The sequence below is a fragment of the Argopecten irradians genome, chromosome 14 (assembly GCF_041381155.1).
Source record: "Argopecten irradians isolate NY chromosome 14, Ai_NY, whole genome shotgun sequence".
Classification (NCBI taxonomy): domain Eukaryota; kingdom Metazoa; phylum Mollusca; class Bivalvia; order Pectinida; family Pectinidae; genus Argopecten; species Argopecten irradians.
In genome coordinates, this window is record NC_091147.1 from 29,686,789 (window position 1) to 29,705,609 (window position 18,821).

At 35.7% G+C, this 18,821-nt stretch overlaps 1 protein-coding gene across 1 annotated transcript in view; it reads left to right on the top strand.

Moving 5' to 3' along the window:
• The window catches only part of LOC138306865 (splicing factor 3A subunit 1-like), a 242,814-nt gene that overhangs the window by 137,455 nt on the left and 86,538 nt on the right, over positions 1–18,821 (top strand). The gene's annotated exons all lie outside the window — the stretch shown is intronic.

The following is an 18,821-nucleotide window of genomic DNA, read 5'->3' on the forward strand; positions in this document are numbered from 1 at the left end:
ATTTTGCACTGTCAAAAATACACTATCACCCGTTGCTAGGGGGTTGCTACGAAACTGTGGTCTATTGTTTTCCCTATTTGTTCTAAATGTTACCCGCCGTGTGATTAGTGTAAAATACCAAATATCTCTCGACCAATCAGAATGCAGGATTCTCACTGGGATGCACCTCGCACAACATACCCACAACACACCCGCATACATGAGTGGAGGCCGTCCTTACATGACTACAGCTGTTAAATAGGTACGTATTAATAAAATCAAACAAACGAACACAAACAAAACGTAAGAATCAAATGTATGCAAACGCCTTGATATGCTTCAGTTTTAAACATCTTAAATTCTAAATTTTGTTATCACACCACAATCATATAATCAGACGAGGGCCCTATTTATATGCTGGTGGCCCATATGTACTGAAAGAAGGTATGGTAAAGGATTATGTTAGAGTCCTAGTTATCAAAGATGCTTACACCACTACACGAATGGTACATGCAATTGTTTCTCTATCAAAAATCAATAAAACACAGCAGACGAATTAGTACTTTTCTTTTAGCTACAAAAATTACTTACTATTTACACCATTACCGCCATTGAAAAGTTTGAAGCATTGTAAGGAAAGCCTGTTAAGGTCACATTGAAAAAAACACAGGGATCCTGGCACGAAAAAAATTTAACGCACAATATATGATGACTACATATATATTACATTATAAATATACTATAGGATGTATAACACTGTTAGTTAAAAAAAACGTGCCAGGTCCCCTGTGGAAAAAAATAATATTGTCGTAATAAAGACTTTAGTTATGAGCGTTCGTTATAAATAGACTATAGTCTATGTCGTGAAATAAAGACTTAGCTATGTCGTAAATAACGACTTAGTTATGTCGAAATGAAAACGTGACATAGAATCCCGTAAATACACGACTAAGTTATGTTCTTAATAACGAAATTTAGTATGTCGTAATAATGACATAGTATCATCGTTTTTAAACGACTTAGTTATGTCGTAATTACGGCTTAATTACAAAACCGACTTACCTATTGTTCGATGTTTATCATCTTGAGATATGACGTCAAAACCGACATAGTATAAATGTCTTAAAAACTACTTAGAGTTATGTTCGTAAGATAACGCCGGTGTACTTCTTATGTTTCGAACAGCGACGTCGAATTAAGTATCGGGCTGTGTACAAGATGACGTATATATACGACATACAAAGTACGATTAAAAAAAACAATAAAACACATAGGTAAGTCCTATTTTTTATTACGAGAACACTAAGTCGTTAGTATAGCGTATACTATGGCGTACATTTACGAAATAGCTCAGTCGTATAAATTAAACGACATAGTGTTAATCGCACACGAGTATCAATACGACGTTATACCTGCGACCCCCATTTTTATCGACATAACATTAAGTTCTCGTTTTAATGGACAAAATTAGTTTTATTCTCACATGAGACCCCTGAGAGAGCATTCCGACACGGCTTGTGGATCATACCAAGGAAACAAAAATATTTAGCAGATATATATAATTGTGCGGGGTCCCGAAAAGAGAAATCCATTAAACAATGCCCTATCTGGGCCTAACGACCATGAGTAGTGTAACATATAATACGCAAATGGCAATGTGGATTTTTCTTTCTTTATACTATGTCTTTTTTGTATTTCATATGAGAACACACGATATTACACTCGCGAGAGCGCAATCTTCAGTTATAACAAGAAAGTATGGTACTTGATCTGCACCTTAGCTACCTGTAGGTGGTGGAGCATTCTTCTAATGAACTTTATGGGGCCATTTTAACAAAACTGGTTCCTCCTTTTCTCTTTTTGGTCTAGTAAATAATACGGTTAAATGGTGATATAATATTTGCAATTAAAATCGGGTAAAACATCCTAACAAATCACGATAGGTATCCATACTAGTATAACAAGGCTAGCCAACTCAATCGAGAGAACAGTTTGGGTGCGCGCGCGACTCACCTACATTATGCATTAATGAAAAGAATGGTGGCACACTGTCAACTTCTGGTTGCGGAATTGAAGTGTGCCGGGGCGGGGCGGCTACAGCGATTGAGGATAACCCGGGTGTAGGTATGGAGATGTCTGCGAGCCTCCTTGCTCCGTTCCCTTCGCCCTCGACCTTCCTGAATCTGTCCCTGTGCAATGTTTACAAACCTCTCAATACTGATGTCCAGTCAAGCTACGTGAAGCTTATGAGTTATTGTTTATGTACGCAGACAGACACAGATAGTGTGCTCAGAGAAAGGAGAGTATGAGATGTTGTATAAACATGATAATATCGATGTCCTCTGTGTTATTAACCTGATAACTAATAACAAATATGTAATCACAACTAAATTAAAATATGAAATAAACTTATTACATTTAAAAAAAAAATAGCTGTTGCTGAAATTTGAATAAAAGCTTGTATATGTCTAAAGATTAATTCTGCAGTTCATGTGTTATTAGGCAGATTGTCGTTATCAAATAAAATAAATGTAGATTAAACAATTACCAATATTAAGATTATCTATGTTTTAAAAAAACTATAGTTAATGCTGCTTCATAAAGGTTGCTTTCCAAGAAATAATGTGAAGTATTCTCGAAAGGTTGTACATTGCTACATGTACTAACAGGATTTTCAACAATATTAAAACGAAGCAAATCAGATATTTTTATGAACTTTATTAAATTAAAAATGCGATCGCCGTATATGTCACTATATTAGGAAGGTGGCGACTAACAAGAATAATTTGTAATAGCAATGTTTTTTCCTCTTTTTCTAAAGAATTCCACAGATGTAAGCTTAAGGTTGTTGGTAAAAAGGACGCGGTGCTAGTAGAGAGTCAAAAAGAAGGAATAGCATAATTACTTCGTAAATTGTACTGACTATGTCACCAACCTTATTTGGTAAAAGAGTTGTTACAAAACTATATATAGGAGTGTTTGTTTGTTTGTTTTCATTTTGTACACTAGACTTGATATTCTTCTTTTTCGCCATTTTTCCTTTCCGAAAGATTTCCTAGACCTGTTTCCAAAAATAGATTTTGAATCTTTACTTGCATATGTAGATAACCCTGGTCATTTACTCTCCAGCCGCTTCCTTCGCTGAGCACCAAGTCGATATTCGTGAAATCGACTTCTTTTTATTTGAATGACAAGTCGAAATAATTAAGACGACATGGTCTAAAATCTTTGACACAACGACTTTCCTAAGTCGCCTATCACATTTGGTATCTTACAAGTCAGACAAAGTAAATGTCGACATGACGTCAATCATAGGGATATGTCGCACAATCTATATCGCGAAAGTGCCAAGTTGCTCGCCATGTTCGTGTTTTTAGGTCATTTAGCAACTACCATGTTTTTATCACAACAAATGCAGGGGGCCATATACGTTTCCATATGGCTGATTACGGCCATACTCGTGTTGTGTGTGTTGTCGCTTGTCGTGTATTGTCGCCTTGGTCGATGTTGTCGCGGTCTACAAACTGCGACAACCCGAGATTTAACTGTGAAAATGTCGACTTGTCGCGTTTTCGAACCGCGACAAGGCGGACAACACGATAAGACGACAAGTCGACAACACGACAAGTCGACATTTTCAAACACGCCTAATTAGCGCGCACAGAATCTCGTGTTTGTCGCGGTAAAAATGTCGACTTAGTCGTGTTGTCGAGTTGTCGATTTGTCGTGTTGTCGCCTTGTCGTTTTGTCGACTTGTCGTATTGTCGAGTTGTCGACTTGTCGCCTTCCTGTTACATATGCGCAAATCATAGAAAAACTGAAGTCAGTGCTTGTGAATATTTGGTGTGTTTGTAAGATATTCGATGTACAAAATTGGTTAAAATTATATTTTTGTCCCATTGATAAACCTCTTTTGACAAGCAGATTCAAACTTTAACGGAAATTGTAATAATAATTTAATTTGAATTAATTGAACAAAACAAAGGATGTTGGTCAGATAAACACCAGACAGAATACGATGTTTGTAGCAATTGAACTGTAACAGAGAGGGACAAGATGTACATTGAGCATATCATCTTAAAGATTGTAAAAAATCTCCTTGTACTATGAATCTTGTGTTATTAGTCCGTTTTAAACCTGATCTATTCATTTGAAGGAATTGAAGAGAACAACTCGGAAGATGAAGACGAAATATTATCTATTATTACTAATTACTGTAATAGGGTATGTGTGTAGTACATCGAAACACACAATAACCTTAGTTTAATATCTATTAAAGAAATTTGAAGTAAAACGATTAGAGAAAAAATTCATTAAAAACTTTTATTTTATCCAAAGCGTTATAGTTCATATGGTGTTGTGCCCCATCTTTTGGTAATTAGTTCATGTATTTTGATCATCAGCATGGCGTCACAACGTACATAATGTAAATATTCTTATTTATAAAATTTGTTTATTGTAATTGAAGGATTTAACCATGGAAAGTTTGATTGTGTAACTTGACTACAGTAATTCATACAATAGTATACAAATGGTGGAGCATAGATACTTTCCAGGAGACATTTAATACAATGGAACTCTTACAAAAGAAAAGTATTACAATTTGTATTTCTGGGTCTAGAAATTCCTAATACACAAAACATGTGTTCCTTTTACGAAATGAATATCATAATTATATAATAATCTTTCTCAAAGCGATCCATTTGTGGTTAAGAGAGGCTTGGCTAATTATGATACATTCAAGTGTAATTGACCTGTGTTAATTTTGTCCGAATGCAAAGTCAATAAAAGCAACAAAATTTACATTACGCAAACATTGAGTTTCTTCAGGGTGGTGTCCTATGGTCAATGCTTTTTCTTGTAAGTAACATGCACATTAGAGAAATGGTTTAATACTTGCCAAAGAAAATAATACAAAGTATCTAGTATAAAAAATAAGAACCTCAGTTTCGGTTCATATGGTGTTATACCACCCTGGTATAATTTAAGATAATGACCTCGGGCTACGGTCTGGGTTATCATTTATTCTACCAGGGCGGGATAACAACATATATACATCCATATACATTCATATCTGCAGTGCTTTTATCTTTATATTCGGTAATTCCTGTGTTATATTCGATACAATTACCATTATGCTCCGTCGTCATATCGAGATATTCGATGCCTTTTCCTTTATATTATGTAGCATAAATTAAACTTTATTTTCGGTACAAATTTCTTTAAATTCTGTACACACTTCTTTATATGACGTGCAACCTTCTTTATGTAATGTGCAAACATTTATATGATGAAGATCAAAGCCGGCTTATAATATATGCATAATTTTTTCGGCTGCTATCGTCTTAGTGACAGCACTTTGTATAGTTGTGTAGGATTTTGAAAAGAAAATTATTGCTCTTAACAACGGTTGTAACCATTTTTTGTAAAGACTTACGAGAAATATTATTTTAACCGCTAAAACTTCATGTAGGTGGAGTAATTTTTGTTTGTCTCGGGATCTATTTATTCACAATCAAACTTTTGAAAATTACATTTACAAGTATGAATATGAACTGAAAGTGATTTTTGACAGTACATATGCGGTCAGGCTATGAAGGCAAGATGTGGTCTACAATTTCATTTAAAGGGACAATTCAGGCTAAAAGAACATTTAAATGTGTACATATATCGGAAAAAAAACCAGTTCTAATGGAAATTAGATCAGTCGGTTTTACTGTGATATGCCAGAAAAGCCCATGGTGGCGAAATGCGTGTGGAGTGTTCAAACTCGCTCACTGTCCGCCATTAAACATTGTGGTCAAACATCTTGTATGCCGAATCCCGTCCCTTGCTCGTAGAGTAATGCTCCTTTTGTCTAGAAGTGCTCAAATCGCTTCTGACAGTAATGTGTTTACCTTATTAGGTGAATTGACTCGTCTAAAAAAATCATTTTATCACCTCCTCAGTGTTTATGCATTCATTTGTTTAACGTGCGTGACGTGCGTTGGCTCGGGTATAGATAGATACAGCGTACATATTTCACCTGCAGAATCGTATTGATCAACGATTTATAATTACAACGGTATAGATTAAAATACTAAACAATGACGTGGAATTTGTCAATATTTTATGTTATATGTTTCATAAGAAATGTAGAACAATACATTTTATGCCATATTTTGCTTCTTGGTTATGTAAAGAATTAGCCTGAATGAATTGTCCCTTTAATATTTTTATAGAGCAATAAGAAATTACAAAGTGATTACTGCAGGTATGCATTTATCTTAACATACATAAGGCATAAATTCTGACTTGTAAATAATGTTTACAAGGCATCGTTCATGTTTTTCTGACCATTTGAATGATTATCACACCTTAAAACAACCTGATGGTTTTCAATAGTTTCTTGAAAAACAAATTGCATGCCCAGTTACGGCACATATAACTTAACCAATCAATACATAAAATCGGGTAATTAATAAAACAAAATGTTCCCAGCCGCCATACATCATCTATGATATAGTCACATGTATATATTATCCGAATAGCGTGTATCGAACTTTGATTCCTAGGCGTGGCAACATTATAAGATTTTTCAAATATCTACATATATATGTAGATCTGCTACCCTGTTGAGATCAGCCGCTTGATTTTTACACTTTACCTTATCCTAAACATGTTCCCTAACAGGTTTAGATGAATTAGGACCAGTTGAGAAGATGATGGAATTGTTATGTTTAATGGTTATAGACGACAAATAAAAGTGATGTCGATAGGTCACCTGCCTGGTGACCACCTTGTCCTTAAGGCTTAATAGTCCGAAGGCCCGTTAATATTAACGTCCGTTAGTCCGAACGACCGTTAGTCCTAAGGCCCATTAGTCCGAAAGTCTGATAGCCCGATAACCGATATAAATGTACAGACTTTAATTACAAGACTCAGTAGTAAACTTGCTAAGATATGTGTAACTCTAGATTGACACCATCTTTGACAGTGACCCACGGATGATTGCACTACACTACGCTACATTTATCACAATTGTAGCGTAGGGTCACCGACAAAAAGTGAAATGCGACTAATTTTAAAAATTGTGAAAAAAGCATAATCTTTGCAATACATGTACGTAAACGTATCCGATATGAAAGAGAGTGTATATGTACACTGCAATCCTGGTTATTAGTTTCCCAGAAATTACCATTATGCGAACCATTTTCATCAATGAAAAAGGGGAGAATAACACAAAAATAAGTCGTGTAATACATATTTCATACATGTATGCAGGTTAGAATTGGTGATATATATCATCCATTCATGCAGCCATGTTATCCCTAATGCAATCAAATTACAGGTGACATAAGTTTTACATTAGGCATATGTTTGTAAGATAATTTATAGAATGTATATTTATGTGACATCTTATCAAATGTAAGATATTTTCTTTCTTTTTTTTTTCTTTTTTTTTTTTATTTATGATTTTGATGTATTTTTTATCATGCAATGCTCATTGAAGAAATCACAACTTGCCGTCCATAGAAGTTTACAGTTAAATAACTTTAAAGAATTGCCGAAAAATGTATTTATCACAATTTATTGAAAACACGTCAAACTCTCAATTTACATGAAGTAAAACAACTATTTAAATTGCAATATTTTCTAATTTTCGAAGTAACGGGCCTTCGAAACTATTAGGCCTTAGCGGTTCAAATGACCTTAAAGATGCTCCACCGCCGACAGAGCATAAAGGATGCTCATAATTTGAACAATAATTGGTGTTTAATCATGTACATATATGTCAAATTAACACAAAAATAATATTAAATAATTTGTTTTGCTTTTGATACATACACAATCAGTACTTCAATCCATATAGAACATAGTGCCACGGATTTTTTTTGGTTGCAATTAATAATTTTTGATATTTATTATCTAAAATTCAATGAGAAGCTCAAACTTTTCATTGATGAAAATAGAGTTAATTAAGAAACTTTTGTAACTGAAGAAAAATACTAGTTTGTCTGCTCTTGTATTTTATCGAGAAAAAATACTATTTGTCAGCGGTGGAGCATCTTTAAAATAACAGATGACGATTACTGCGTACTAATGAGACGGCATGACCGGACCATTATTACACGATTATCATATAATAAACAATTTATTGAAATTCATAGTTCAGAGAAATCTCGGTAAAGAAATTGCTATCAAATATCTTCATCTAGCTACAAACACATGCACACAATTATTTTCATTAGCAATCTAATATGGCGAGTGTTATCCATTGTTTGCGCATGTGTAACAGGAAAGCGACAAGTTGACAACTCGACAACACGACAAGTCGACATTTTACCGCGACAACACGAGACTCTGTAACGCGCTAATTAGCGTGTTTGAAATGTCGACTTGTGTTGTCGACTTGTCGTCTTGTCGTGTTTGTCGACTTGTCGCGGTTCGAAAACGCGACAAGTCAACATTTTAACTGTTAAATCTCGGGTTGTCGCAGTTTGAGACCGCGACAACTCGACAAGGCGACAACACGACAAGGCGACAACACAACAACACGAGATGGCCGTAATCAGCCACCATAGTCAAACAGCTGAGCTGGCGCTCATCAGGACCGGGGCTGACTGGGCCCGGTGCTGGCTAGGACCGTGGTGCTGTATTTCGCTTAAAACAATTTTCCACAACATTATGTCTTAACCTTGTAGCAATATTTGCCTGAAATATATGCCATGCTAGGTGGTTTACCTAATTATAAACCAAAATAATTGAGAATTTTGATATATTTTTATTACAATTTTTAATTTTTATTTATTCTTGATTTTTTGACAGCATTTGCCTCCCTTTAATCGTTCACATACATGTTTGGCTCAGTTATTGGTAGTAAACCATATTAGGCCATGGGCTAGGAGGGTCCCACATGCACCCCCCCCCCCCCCCCCCCCAAACCTCCGAACCAATATTTTTCTGAACCCTTATGACTCACTGATCACAAATCCAAATGTTAACATTGCATAAGTTGGGATGAACTTCCGGTTATGACGTCATCAAGATGGCCGCCATCTCGAATTTCACTAAATATTGAAAAATAGTCATAACATTAACATTTTTCAACCGAAGTAGACAAATGAGGTATCAAAATGACCACAACAGAACATCAAATACATATCAGGACCAAAAAACCCAATATATGTAGTGATTTCTACGCAGGAAATGAAAAAATCGGATTTAAAGCTCAAAAATGGTGATTTTTGAACAGCAAATTTTTCATATTTTGTTTGACGCAGCAAAAATGTTTCCCATCAGCAATCTATTATTTCTAATAGGTTTTTTGACCTCTTATCAATCAGTGTAAGCAACGAAAACAACCAAAACCAATGTTAACATCGTATAAGTTCCGGTTATGACGTCATCAAGATGGTCACCATCTCGAATTTCACTGAAAAATGAAAAATAGTCAAAACATTGACATTTTTCAACTGAAGTAGACAAATGAGGCATCAAAATGACCACAATAGAACAACAAATACATGTCAGGACCAAATAATCCAATATATGTAGTGATTTGAACGCAGGAAATGAAAAAAATAATATTTTCAGCTCAAAAATAGTAATTTTCAGCATTTTTTCATATTTGGCTTGACGCAGCAAAATTGTTTCCCAACAACAAATTATTATTCACAATCAGTTATTTGACCTCTTATCAATCGGTTAAAACAACAACAACAAAAATATATAGAAATGCAAAAGAGAATTGTCATACCATCATTTGGTTTAGAAAACATCACCGGATGCGGCATGTTATTGTTATTTTTTCCAAACCGCTAACACTACATTTTCCTGGTGTCTTGGAATTTCCTGAATATAACATTGGCTATTGACGATTTATTTCTTAACAAATTTGAATTTAAAGTTGGCTGAATATCTAAGTGGGACTTCAAAATAATCCATTTTCATATTCGAAATTTTGTAGACTAGAATTTTTTTAGACCTCTCAAACTGAATTATTACAGCAAAGCGCTAACTAATAGCTATAGGGTATCAAATTAAAGTTCCGTAAATACCATGACACTTTTCGAAACATATTGTGTCTTTTAGAATGAGCACAGCCATTGTTCATTTCCTGTGTATAACGCAAGGAGATATAAGATGGTTACTACAGTGTCACATATTTCTTTCATTAGTTCTTAATGGTAATCATGCTTTCTCGCCAGAGTGTCGTCTTCGACCTCGGTGACCTGATGTGACATTACATTACCGGGTTACCATCGTGGTTCTAACTTGTCAACTATCCATGGTCAGAGTTAAGATCAGAAACATCGGCTTCAGGGATGTGATGAATAGTTCTTCATACGAATTATGGAGTTATGTGCTAAGGAGAACCAATCCACCATTGGAAGAATGTGCATCTGGTGTAATTTTCATTATGCCGGAGAAGTCTGAAACAGCATATACGTACGATACATGTATGTTAGAATCTGAAAGAGATCCCACATCCCTGAACCTGTTGTTCCTGATATGAACTCTGGCCGTGGATGGGTCATAAAAGACTGGTAATGCAGTGTCACATGAGCTCATCGACATCGAAATCACTACACATATTGGATTATTTGGTCCTGATATGTATTTGTCGTTCTATTGTGGTCATTTTGATACCACATTTGTCTACATTAGTTGAAAAATATCAGTGTTATGACTATTTTTCATTTTAAGTGAAATTCGAGATGGTGGCCATCTTGATGACGTCATAACCGGAACCTATACAATGTTAACATTGGTTTTTGTTGTTTAAACTGATTGATAAGTGGTCAGAAAACTTTTTTTGAAATAATAGATTGTTGTTGGGAAACATTTTTGCTGCGTCAAACAAAATATGAAAAATTTGCTGAAAAATCACCATTTTTGAGCTTTAAATCCGATTTTTTCATTTCCTGCGTAGAAATCACTACATATATTGGATTTTTTGGTCCTGATATGTATTTGTTGTTCTATTGTGGTCATTTTGATACCTCATTTGTCTACTTCGGTTAAAAAATGTTAATGTTATGACTATTTTTCAATTTTTAGTGAAATTCGAGATGGCGGCCATCTTGATGACGTCATAACCGGAAGTTCATCCCAACTTATGCAATGTTAACATTTGGATTTGTGATCAGTGGGTCATAAGGGTTCAGAAAAATATTGGTTCGGAGGTTTGGGGGGGGGGGGGTGCATGTGGGACCCTCCTAGCCCATGGCCTATATGCATTATGTATACATTATTCCAAATGCTTAAATGCTTATATTTTTAAACTCTATTTTAAATGTCGCAGTCATCATAATCACGCAGTCAGCCATCTACATTAATAATTGTGTATTTGTAGTTATATATATATGCTGCGGTATATGATAAACGGAACATAATGGAGTTTAGACACTAGCTGTGGCTTCCAAGGGTGAAAAATACCCTCTATACCAACAGAAACGTAAATATATAATTATATATATGTTTCTGGTACTAAGACTAAACCTATCATAAACGCATTTGAAAGATTCACAATTATCGCCCCTGATATCACCAGGTGGCCGTAGATTCGTGACGTCATCTGAGACCAACAGCTGTGACAAGAGCCGGGAAATTCAATGGGGCAGTGTTGCGGTATTGGCGATTATAAATATATAAAACAGTCGCGCTACGTGTAGTTGCTATATTGATAAGTGGAAATGTATCCGTATATATAGTATACAATCTATAACATACCCTGATATAATAAAAACGATCGTTTACTCATTCTAATCGTTATATTCTGGGCTATAAAATTGTTATGTTCTTTAGGTCAAAAGTCATTTGACATCGTGTCCGTGTGTGTCAACTCAGGTTCGAGGAGGTTGCGGTTGACTTTTGTCTGTAAATTAAAACTCTAAACATACACTTTAAAGTTAATATCAACAAGAAGAAATAAAAGTTTACAAGAAAATGGACCAAAACAAAAATGACACTATATATGTTACATGTACATACAAATAATGCATATTTATAAAAGTAGACCCGGACATCCTTCATACCCTTTCTAAAACCCTATCATACCGCGACAAACGTGCCCCTTTCCCGCCTCATGTATGTATGTACTGCATACCTCTATTTCCTATTTGGAAATCCTTCAGAACACCGCACAGAAAGGATTAGGCTTATTTATTTTTTAAAGTTCTGTAATAAGTTTTACGGATTTATTCGACAAAATTTCGGGGCTTTCCGTGTACGAAAATAGAATAACATGTACAGTAGTAATAATGCACGCACGACCGATAAAAAAAGACGGGACAAAACATAGATACTAGATACAATGGCCAAATATGCATGACATGTACTCGTGGACAAGATGTGCACGTTTAATAGTTCAACTAACACAGGGCCATGAAACAACCTATTTCTTATAAAAGACAAATCATTTACAAGACCGCTTCATTGTATTATCTAACCGTGCGCAGTTTTGGAAAATTTCAAAAGTATACGAACAGTCCACAGGGATTTGAGAATTAATTTGTATCAATATGGACACGCTAGATAGCCTATTGACCATTATGAGACGATTTAAGGTCTAGATAAAAAAAAATCGGTAAAAATCGTATTATACATATACGCAAGTGTACCATGAAAAATATAACAGGAAATTAATGAGCACGCAAATTGCGGGCGAAATTGGCGAGCATACTATGTACAATGGCTGTGACGAGTTTTACGATGTATTATGATGATTTTAAAGCGTTCTTAACATTGTAATTTTCGATTTTAAATTACCTGCATTTATATAATGATAATATTGTGAATGTCGTCATATCACTATGCAACCCTGCTCGATCTGAACATACCGGCTTCACACCATCGGCACATTGTTGTGTAACTCAAAGTACATGTACAAAGAAATGTAATAATGAATTAATTGTCTTATACACATTTTTTTAATACATGTAGTAGAATCTCTAAAAGGAAGTATGAAAACTGTGCAGGAGGACCCTTTGTTTTTTCTTTTAATCATGCGCGTATGTTTGTAACAGATGATTTTTTTCATCAAAACGTAGATCTAAGGAGGTGGGCCGCAATAATTGTCCATTTTCACTACAATCTTATTTTGCACATAAAATTACCAGTATGTATATCAAAACTCCCCGGTTAATTTTATGTGTAAACTATAAATTACACACATGCACAGTCGTATTACTCCAGGGTGGACTGAATAGGAAAGTAATACTTATTCATTCGTGAAAAATGACCTTATGTTTAACTCCCACATGATACTCTACATGATATATATGTACTCGACTATTATGACATCATCATTTACATATAGTGACGTCATTTTATAGGTTATGACGTCAATAATGTGTCATTATGTAGGCAGTGGCGTAGCGCCCGTGCATGCTTGCATGCTCAAGCATGCAAAAAATAATCTGACTTACATTTTATACAGTCAGAACAAACACAACATTTGAAAACACGTAACGACGCTGCTGAATATAAATTACGTATAAATACATATGATATGTCCAACTGTATGACAGACTTGAAGATTGGCCATTAGAATAGTCTATATATTTCCGGTTACTACGTGCATTTAGTTGTTAAATTGGATTGTTTGAATCACCAAATTCCCTCAAGCAAAGAATACCACAATAAACATCACATGAAAAGTTAGAAATATTCTAAAAACATATAACTATATTAAAATGATAGCAAATCAACTGAAATAGCAATTGCAACATGTTCTTGGCCAAAATGAATTTTTCAATTTTAGTTCACATCCGGCCCGTTAAAACGCGTGTTAAGCCATGATTTTCGGTGTCTACTCACGAAATAGTTGACTTTTATTTTTATAGAATATGAACAGATTGTTGATTTAGAAAATATTTTTCTGTTGTTGTAATTGTTAGAAATAGAACAGAATATGTAGAAAAATAGGTCATAAAAACTATGTTTAATTTTTTTATTGAGGTGGTCGAGGACTGGTCACTTCTTACGCAATTTACGCCATTTTGACAGTGGTCTTTGACTTGCTGTCATAAACAAACTAACACGTAAACTTAATTTCAATTTTGTTTAAAAATATTCGCCATAAGTTTTTCATCAGTTGAAATTACACAAAATTCTCCCATTGCTTACTATTTTAATTTTTACAGACAAAAATCCGTTGTTTTTTTGTTCGAGCATTTGTCAGGGGAGTCTAGTATAGTACGATTATATATAAAAAAAATCACCATTGTTCTGATTTTGTGTAAAGTTTTGAATGGTTATCACTTAATATCGTGACCTCCATTTAACCATTGGTATATACGTTAAAAGTTACCATAGCAGTAAAATGGTTACTACATTGTAACAATGTCCCGTCAGCTTCTGGAGGGCTTCGCCCCTCATACCCCCTACCGGGGCTTCGCCCCTGGACCCTGAGCAGGGGGCTGTCGCCCTCTGCACCCCCAAGCATGCAGGCCTATCCATACATAGCTACGCCGCTGGTAGGGGATAAACATGCTACCCAATAAGTCGGAATATAACATATTTTTCTCCGTGTGTAAGACCTAAGACCTGTGGCTAAAATCCACATGCATGCTGACAGTTCCGCGATCGGCACACCGGCTTCCGCTAGTTGATTGTCTCAGATGACGTCACAACTCATCGGAACTCAAGGGAGGTAAGTCATAGAAAAAAATCTGTCGTCAAAAAGATGTGAAGATTGATTTCATTAATTTTACTATTTAGAGACAAAATATAAGCAAATATCAAACTGATATATGTTTTAATAGGACATACAAATGTTTCTAGCGTATTATCTCATTTTCCATGTACCTTCTGTTTTTATCACCTTTAATCGTGTTTATATATGTCTAAATCACACACACACACACACAAAATCATATAATATAATTTGTTTTGCTTTGGTGCATGCGCAATCAGTACTTCATTTCATATAGGATAGAGTACCACGGATTTTTTTCGGGATGCAATTAATTATTTTTCAATATTTTTGTCTTGAAGTAAAATGAGAAACTCAAACTTTTCAACGGTGGTAATGGTGTAAAGTAATAACTTTTGTAACTGAAGAAGAATACTAATTCGTCTGTTCCTGTTTTTGAAAGAGAAAAAATACTTTTTGTCAGCGGTGAAGCATCTTTAAAAGCAAATGCGCAATAAAAAATAGTCCTAAGTTGAAAGACAATCGGAATCAAGAGACGTTGGAGAGTCGCCGTACGCGTAGATGTACAGACTTGGGGTTGTAGTAATCAGCTTCTATATGAAATGCACAATAATCGGATAACTATATAAGAAGATATTTATATTATTATTTATAATAAATATTCCTCTTTATTCCTCCAAATAGAAGAGTTCCATAGAATGAACAAAATTTAACATGACAAAGAAGAAAACAATTAAAAGTGGAAAATCAACGTACAAGAAACGTAAACAAAAAAGTATATATATATATACATAAATATATATAAAAAAATAAAAGTCAACGACTTTCCTCTTGTACATTCACCATTTCATGATGGCTCTTCAGGAGTAGAAATGTTTATTTTTCAAAGAACAAATTAATGACGTCACAAATAGCGTGCACGTGTATGTAATTGATATAAAGGTATAACATTAAATTGATCACCTGCACAATCATGAACATGCTTATTGACATTCAAATTACGTAGAGAATCCGTTCTTGTTTGTTGCCTATGAACAGTCATACGTGTTCTAAGTTCATTACTAGTTTGGCCGATGTAAAAATCACCACAACGAGAACAAATTATAGCATATATCACACACTTCGATTTGCAATTCATGTTTGCTTTTACAGTAAAATGCAAGCCATTTTTAAAAACATATGTACTACATTCAATAATAATTGGACATGTACAGCATCTAGGAGTCTTACATTTCGACACCACGGGGTCAGCAATAGATTTATTGAACCTGGAACTTGTCAACATTTGTTTTAAATTTTTAGGTTGTCTTCTACTTATTGTATGATTTTCAAAAATCTTTCTCATACGATCACTACTTTGCATTAACTCATTACATTTATTTTTAATCACAGGAAAAATATTGAAATATCTTGGATTGAAAGTAGAAACAAAAGGAATCAAAGCCGTATTAACTTTATATTCATGTATACGGGATGTAAAAGGTCCCTTTTCAATTGCCTTTCTAATACCATGCTCTATTACCTCGACAGGATAACATTGAGCCTTAAGATATTGTTGTAACTGACCAAGTCTAATTTTCTTCTCACTAACAATTGTAATAATCCTTGAGGCGAGATTAAAGGGAATATTCACTTTAGTATGTTTACTGTGAATAGAATAAAAATTCAGGTAATTGTGTGCATCTGTTGCTTTACAATATAAGTCCGTAGTAATTATACCAGCTTCATTTGTTTGAACTAAAACATCTAAAATGGCATCGAAATTTCGCTACACTCCATTGTATAACAAACTGATGGATGGATATCATTCAACATATGAAATAAAATCCTTGTCCGGTGGCCATATGATAAAACAATCATCAAGGAACCTTAAAAATTATGTTTAACAAATTCACTAAAAGTACTTCCTAACTTAACTTCAATTTTAGAATAAAGAGTTTCCTCTAAGTATCCCAAAACCAAAGTTGCATACGTGGGTGCTACTTTAGTACCCACTGCAGTGCCTTTAATCTGTTGGAAAAAGCTTTCATCAAAAGAAAAAGCATTATACGTTTCAAAACAATTTCCAAAGCTTTAAGTATGAATTCATTACTAAAGCGAGAATCGATGCTTCCTCGTTTTTGTTCAACCAATATTTAACCGCCTCAATACCTATATAGCTAGGTCATGAGGAATATTAGTATAAAGACTCGCTACGTCGAAAGAAACAAGTTTACAATTGTGTTGAGTCTGCCGAGGTAAACGAGATAGAAAGTCAAAATCGCCTTTGATATAACTTTTCACACGTTTGCATAAAGGTTTTAAAATAAGATCTAGAAAATGACTTAAACGATGAGTCGCACTGTTTGGTCCACCAACTATGGGACTAAATTTCAAATCTGTTGGATTTTCAACCTCAACATAAATATCATTCTGTTCTTCGATAGCTTTTCCTATTATACCACTTTTATGAATTTTAGGAAGACCATAGAAAAAACTTTCCTCTGTTTGTTGTTTTTTCTTCATCTTTAGTTCCTCTTTCCTTTCCTTTTCCCGAATAACTTCATCGCTGGTCAGTATACGACTTTGTGTCACCGTTTGTTTCACTTATTATATTTCTACAGGTTTCAGAGTTATATTTCTGACTTCCCGACAAAGATGCAATGCCGTTTGATACATTCACGTTCACACAAGCTCCCTCTGGCAATTCAGGAAAAAGAGGAAGATCAATAACAGATATTCCCTTCGAAGGCGATTCAGATGATATGAGATCACCCAAGAGAGAGGCATCGGCTAACGTCAAAAGGGGGTTGTCATCAAATGGGGTCTCGAGTGATAAAGAAGGCTCTAGAGGTAAAACACCTGACCCAGAAAAAGGAGAATCATCAACGAGAGACGTTGATGCCATGGCAGACAGATTGTCGTGCGATGTTGTTGCTGATTGACATGGAATCGTCGAGGTGGCAGATTGACATGGAATCATTGAGGTGGCGGACGGAGACGGAATCGTTGAGGTGGCGGACGGAGATGGAATCGTGGAGGTGGCGGACGGAGACAGAACCGTTGAGGTGGCGGACGGAGACAGAATGGTTGAGGTGGCGGACGGAGACGGAATCGTGGAGGTGGCGGTTGCGGATGGAAGAGAGCATGAGGTATTAACAGAGAGCACGTTCACAGACTGATCAGACGACGGTGCAAATGCAGTTACAGGTATGGCTTCCCTGCAGAAAGGCCATATCCCTGTTGTTCTGAAGCCACTGAGGATGTTTTCCCGAACAAGGCTCTTCTCCCACGCACATTTAAACAATTTTGGCCATACACATTTAGTAACAACATGGCCAGACTCGCTAGTGTATTCCGTACAAACAGTATTGTACTGCCTTTCCAGGGGGCCAAATACACCTTTATCTAACGGTTGCAACACATGGCTGCTGTGTGATGGTAAGGTTAAGATAATGATATTGTTATCCTTAGCCTTTTTCAAAAGGCCAACTGGCTCGTGGCTTTTGTGTTGGTCCATGATAAGGACTTGGGGACGTTGTTCTCCGCAGTTGGGAAGGAAGACGTTCTCGAACCATAAAACACCTAGAACGTCCTCCATCCAGGCATTGCTTTGAAATGTATAAGCCGCTCCATCTGGACCTTCATCCGTTCCATATGCAAGTAGAGACCTACTTGTTTTGCCTTTCACAATTATAAGAGGAGGTATTCTACCTCCAGCTGCGTTGACAGCCGCTACAATAGTTATATTTTCTCTGTTTGTGCTGACTTTCCCATGTACCTGACGCGTGCCTTTACGTGCGATAACGGAACTTGGTTTATGTTCAAGTGAAACGCCCTTTTCGTCCATGTTCCACACGGTACACGGGTCAGTGATATTGTGTTTGCCATATAGTTCTCCAAGTTTACTAAAATATCCATCGACCGAAGGAGCGTCTAACTTCGATCGCGAAGAGGATAGTTTTGCCGGTTTTCGCAATCCTATTTCTGGGTGCCGATTCTTCAACCCGCGAAACCACTCGCGGCCCGGAACACCGTTCTTGAACGGCGTAGTAATCTTATATCTCTTGCAAACTTGGGCAGCTCTAACCATTAATTGGTGTTTGCTTAGCCCTAGACCCCTCTCTGATGCCAACAAGGCATCATTAACCAGCCCTTTCTCCAATTCTGCAGGAATCACCGCTGGTTTTCCAGCTTTGCCAATGTGCCGTCCAAGAGCTCT